The sequence below is a fragment of the Myodes glareolus genome, chromosome 16 (assembly GCF_982192425.1).
Source record: "Myodes glareolus chromosome 16, mMyoGla1.1, whole genome shotgun sequence".
Taxonomy (NCBI): domain Eukaryota; kingdom Metazoa; phylum Chordata; class Mammalia; order Rodentia; family Cricetidae; genus Myodes; species Myodes glareolus.
The window spans coordinates 20,254,618-20,260,818 of NC_142041.1; the positions used below are offsets into that span (position 1 = coordinate 20,254,618).

At 47.0% G+C, this 6,201-nt stretch overlaps 1 pseudogene; it reads right to left on the reverse strand.

The window, feature by feature from the left end:
* Positions 1-436: 436 nt before the first annotated feature.
* Positions 437-882, reverse strand: LOC148119541 (large ribosomal subunit protein eL21 pseudogene; annotated as a pseudogene).
* Positions 883-6,201: the final 5,319 nt, after the last annotated feature.

A 6,201-nucleotide genomic window follows, 5' to 3' on the forward strand; every position in this document is an offset into this window, starting at 1 on the left:
TTCCAGAACATCAGGAAGGGTTCTGTCCAGGAAGAGTTGCAATTAGAAGGGGCAGTAATTATCCTGGACATAGTCATCTGATGCTCCATCCCCGGAATTGCCCAAGTTCTTACTGCTGCAATAGGTCAGCTACAGAGTAGCCTGGGCGTGGTCTTGCGTGTTTCCTTGTTTGGGGTTCCTGCCCATGAAAGAGATCTACTGCAAAAAGTAAAATTCCATCGCAAAACTTTCACAAGGCGAGTGATCTGAAGGTCATATTCAAGTACTTCCACATACAAGAGTTCACACATATACAATTATTATAAAAGGTACATATGAATTATTTGCATTTTCCGTATTTTAACACTGAATAAAATTTAAGTTCTGATAGTTTGGGTTTTTTTTTTCCCTAAAGCAAAACCCTTTATAGTCCAGGTCATGTATTTCTCTTTGTACATCAGGGCATGAATTTGTCTGGAATGAGCTCCAACAGCTGAGGCTCCTTCCTGTGGGTCCTCACAAAGTGTGCTTCTCTGGGTGGAGCAGGCTGGTGCTTCAGCTGAACCCCTTCTCTTTGGCTTCCTTTTCCTTCAGGTCATTCTCCTTCACCGTCTTTGCTCTTAGAGTGTTTGTTGTGTTCAATCTGCACATTGATCCTGTTGGCAAGAATCTTGCCCTTAACTTGCTTATTTACAGTGATGCCAATGATATGCTGGGTGACGCTGTCTGATTTTTGACAAGGTAACAATTATGGGGCATTCCTTTTTGAACAGTGTCTGTTCCCATGATGTCTACAATATTACCCTTCTGGTAGATTCATGTTGCCAAAGGAACAACTCCATGTTTCCTAAAAGACCTAGAGAACATAGCGAGTGTCCCTCCTCTCTCCCTTGGGTTTGTCATTTTGGCAAGTTACTGAAAGATGGCTGCGACAGCCAAAAGCAGGTGCTGATAGTTCAAAATCACTTACCTGAAGCCAGAGATCTGATAACTGACATGCTTTATACCTTAGATGATGTCCTTCTGGTTGCCAATATTGTGCACTTTTCACTGACCTGGAAATACAGCAGGGAACCTGGGCTCCCTGCAAATGGGAAGATTGTGTAGAGTCAGGAGAAGGCCACTGCGGTCCCGGTTTGGGACAGTTAGCTCATCTCTGTTCCATTCTTCTGAATTCTAAATTCTGTCAGGGTTTAGGAAAGTTACTGCCACAAAGAAGTGAACTTAAAAATTGTGCACAGTCAACAAAAATCAGCTATGTCTCATGCACCTATTATGTTCTGCACCTGAATTTTTCATATGCAACTTACTTTCATCATGCAAAAAGGGGGGTGGATTCTTAGCATTTTCATCTTGAGGCTCAAAGAAAGAGTGCCATAGGTTTGACTAGGACCAAGGAGCTGGTGATGGAGACAAAAGCCAGACACAGGATCTTTGATGTCAAATTCAATGCTCTTCCCAGCAGGCTAAATTGCCACAATAAGGCCAGCCTCTCCCTCAAACACTATTACAACACTAGTTCAATACAAGACGGGGTGGGGAGCAAGGTACAATCTTTATCTTCTCAGTTGAGTCTAAATCACCTTCTGTGATCCTGAGGCTCACCTGGCTTCCAACACTTTCCTTTTCCTGAAGCAAAGGTCACGTCTACAGCATCAAGACCACCTCTTCAAGGTTTCTTTCCTTAGGTGTTTCTGTTCAGAGGATGAAATGGCTGCAGGAGCTGAAGAGAGGCTCAAGAGGGGAGGGTGAGCCTGAGCTCCTGAGTTGGGGTCCTTAGCACCCACTTACAACCCAGATGTATGTGCACATGCCTGTAACCCCTCACGGGAGACTGGAGACAGATAGATTCCAGGGGCTTGCTGGCCGACTGGACTAACTGAAGCATTGTGATCTGGGCTCAGTAACAGTTCCTGTCTGGAAGGAGTAAGAAGAATACCAGTAACAGACTAGGTTACCTGAAGTCCTCTAGACTCTGCACGGATACACAGACCTACACATACACATGTATTCATGTAAGGTTTTTAATGTAATTTCTGGAGCCTCTGGTTGAAACTCGGAAGCCTGTGACCTTGGGTAGTGTGTAATTAATAGCCAATATACCTTTTGAAAGCTAGGGACTCTGAAAATGTATCTGCTGTTGGTTCAAGTGGAGGCATTTGGATCTAGAACTTGCAGGGATTTCTTTTCATGTGAGACTATTCAAAAAATCATTTGGCTGCTCCTAGCTGTGTTTCTACATTGATGAATACTCAGGTGCCCCAGTGAACAGGACTATAAGGAATAATTGTCAAGCTGCCAATGCCTGGCACATCATTGCTACTCAACAAATGCTAACTTCGATCGTGACAACTCTAGCTAAGACTGTGGAAGCTACCAGCCAAGTGACCCAGGCAGATCATTAACTCTCTCTGGGCCTCCCTCTTCATCTGCTCTCTTTTGGGTTTTAGTCTTGTTTTGTGAGGCTGGATCTCACGTCGCCCAGGCTGGCCCTGAACTTTCTATGTTGCCAAAGATGACCTTGAAGTTCTGACTCTCCTACTTTTACCTTCCCTGTGCAGATATTCCAGGGATATGTGTCCGCAGCTGGTTTTATGTGGTGCTGGATCTCTCAGATCATCTAGGTAATCAACCAAATGAGCCATGTCCTCCATTCAAGCTATGTGACCTTCATACTCCAGCCACCCCATGGACTTAGTTAGTCTGTGCATTATCTTTGCACAAACTATATTGAATCGAACTGGAAATCCCCTTCCAGGGCCTGTCGCGTAATTCAAAAGGCCAGCTCTCCAAAGATGATATATTGGTACTTGATGCCAGCCAGGTTTCTTGGCTGTGATAACCAACAGGACAGAGCGATAACTCACACTTTGTTACCCATGTGCAGATTCCAAGTGGCAGGTCAGGTTTGGGAAGCTGGCTAGGCAAATATTAGCATTTATCGCAGCTCAAACAAGTCTACCTGCCAAACCAAAGCAGGAATTGTGCTCCCTCTTCCGTTGTGGAGAATGAGAAATCGCAATGTGATTTCGTCATGCTGGCCAACAGATAACTCATTTTTTCTGCCTCGTCAATAAATGTAAGGAACACCGTAGGTGTTTAAAGACACTTTATGGACCTTCGTAATATGAGGAACTGGGTTGGATTCTCAAGAGGCACACTGTCACGAACCCAGAAGTGGCACTGCCTTCGGCAGCTAAAGATTCTACCTAGTCTAAAGAATCTGAAGAGGTCTTAAAATAAAATGAACTATGCCACATCTTAGCAGGAAGGGTCCAACTCCATGTTCAGGATAGGATTCCTTTCCAATATCCAAACTCTATATCAATACAACCAATGGGGGAGTAGAGCAACCAACTGGGAAATTTAAGTGCAAGTGTTTTGCCCCAAGTTAGTCAGCCAGGGCGAGAGCGCCCTAAGCATCCTGTTATCCTTGCCTGGATCTCATATTTGCACAGTGATTTGTGGTCTGTAAACCACGTCCACTCAGCTCTCGGCAGTCTCAGCTGTGAAAATGAGGGGTGGAGCCCTGTGAAGTGTGCGGAAGCCTGGGACAGAACTCAAGGTGTGGGCCACAGGACAGGAATAACAGAGTCCTCCGCTGGGGTCAGTTAAGATTAGAGCAGAAACATCTGACTGTGGCCGCGATGCCATGTTCCTTTCATCGGGTCTGTCGAATCATCAACGCTACATACAACAAACGTCAAAGTTTCGCAACAGGGTCGAGAAGATGACGTCAGGGGGAGATCATAAGGAGCCTAGTGCAGGAAGAGTCTCTGTACAGTGTAGGCCTGGCTCTCAGCACCTTCGGTACGATGGCGTCTTTCATCCCAGCAGTAGCTTCCTGAATAGTAACCATAGACTGGATTCCAGACATTGAAGGCTCTGGGGAAATCAGTGATTGCACCGCCAACATGACGCTGAGGGTCTGGTCACTCCCGATCTTCCACCAGCAGCTCCTGAGTGTCCCTGCAGGAGTCTGAGTTAATCAGTAGAGCCACATGGGGCTGTGACGTCCTCTGTGTGTGCACCTGCTGATGGGGTTCGGCTGTACCATGAGCTGCAAGGAAGCTGGGGACACCGCCCCTTGGTCCCTTCTCATCCTGTTCTCTATGTCTTGATCCTGCTCTGCCCTACAGTCTTCTCCACTTTACTCTTCCTCACTAACTGCGAGCCCACGCCACTCTACCTTTAGCCCTGACCACCCTGCCAACCTCGTCCCTCAAATGTCACTAGTAAGCCTCTTAATTGACTTGCCTAATTTGCCCTTTCCAGTATCTTCTGGTACCACCTAGCACAAAGATGTCTTCCTGAGTTCCTTACCTCCGGTAGTTGTGTGATGCCACCGTTCTCGGGAACCCCTATGTTGTTCTCTTTCCTTCCTTATTTTATTTCCAATCTGTTGTTTGGGGTGAAAATTCTGGAACTTTTTAGCCGATGAGTATGTGTGTGTGTGTGTGTGTGTGTGTGTGTGTGTGTGTGTGTGTTTCTATAACTTTTTTCTTCTTCTTCTCTCTCATCCAATGGCAGGATGCTGTTCCTGACAGTCATCTAGACCATGAAACAAGCTTTGTCTGCGTGCCTTAGGACTGAGACTGGAGCTGATTACTGTAGAAGAGCACAGGCTAGCCCAATCAAAGTAGATGCTGTGGAAGACAACCCCCCCCCTCCCCGAAGTCGCTTGTGTGGCCCAGAGCTTACAGTGAAAGATGTTACAAGCCGACTGGTGGGGGCGCACGCCTTTAATCCCAGCACTGGGGAGGCAGAGGCACCAGATCTCTGTGAGTTCGAGGTCAGCCTGGTCTACCTAACAATTCCCAGGCCAATCATTGCTACTAGTAAGAGTAAAAGGTTGCATGGTTTCTGAATAGTCACAGCTAAAAGGAAGGAGTGGACACTTAGTTGATGGGAAAGGATGTATTTTAGAAGAGTTGACAATGGGAGCTCCTGGTTATGCTGTTTGCCTAGCTTAGGAATCACAGGTCCACAAACCTTTGTGCTGGCTGGTAGAAGAATCAAGGAATCGAGTATTTCATACTCTGTTCCAAATGGGACAGCTTCTACCGATGGTCACTTTGCCCAAACCAGGCAGAGCTGCTAAATACACATTCTTTTCACGAGGCAGTCTAGGACTCCGCGTGAACTCTAAAAGATTTTCACCTACAGGCCAAGAGGTGTACGAGACAAATACGCAGACGAAACCCCACCATCGCTGTACTAACCAGGAAAAGAAAAGGCCAACCTCTAGAGAGGAGTGACTCATTCTGGGGCCTGAGATCTGCAAAGAAGGGCGTTCTAGGAAGAGGCCACGGGACATGTAACTAGTCAGCAGTGTTCTGAAAGCACAAGGCAAGCTCAGGGAAGAGTCAAGGAGTCTCAGCCTGGTCTCACTGGCTGCCTGGGGAGAGGAGGAGAAAGCCGAGCCTGAGGAGGCTGGACGGAATCTCGACCAGCATGCTCCAGATCTCAGGTTTCACCTTGTGAGCCGTGGGAGTTGGGCAATGAAAAGGTGTTAAGGAGAGGAGGGCGATGAGATCTATGTTCTGGAATTTTCCTTCTGGCAACAAGAGGATAGAGCAGAGGTGAGGGACTCGACGGAGGTGAGGAGGGAGAACAGTATTATCCGTGCATTCCTTCATGCGGCGTCAAGCAATACCTTACCATAGCGCAGTCCAGAGTGACCCTACTCATGAGGCCAAAGCACTCCGGAGAGCCGTCTCTCTCCATGAGGTGAAGTCCAGGGCTTCCCTGGCATCGCAGGCCTCAGCGAGTCTGCAGCCTGGAGGAAGAATTTTTGATTAGGGAGATGAGGGGGTTCTGTGTACGTGTGTGTGCCACAAACTTACTTTTCAGGCCCAGAATATCTCCTAATCCTTTTGGATGTGAGTCAGTTCAGGGCCATAAATCACCAGGTTCATCATTTCTGCAGGGAGATGTTTGCAACAGGCCTTGGGTTAGAAGGAATGTAAATTTTCTCGAGGCCAGAAAAAAGATGAATAAGGGTTTCTTTGGTTATTCATGCAGAGTACATAGCCTCGCTCTCTCTCTCTCTCTCTCTCTCTCTCTCTCTCTCTCTCCTGAAATAAAACAGGACTGTCAACTTCACATGCTTTGCTCTAGGTTTCTGGAAAGTATTACATATTGGGATCCAGGAAGCAATGCCAGGCCCTCTCTCCCTGTAGGAACCATGACAAGCGACCATGCTGGGCAGATCGTCAGTCA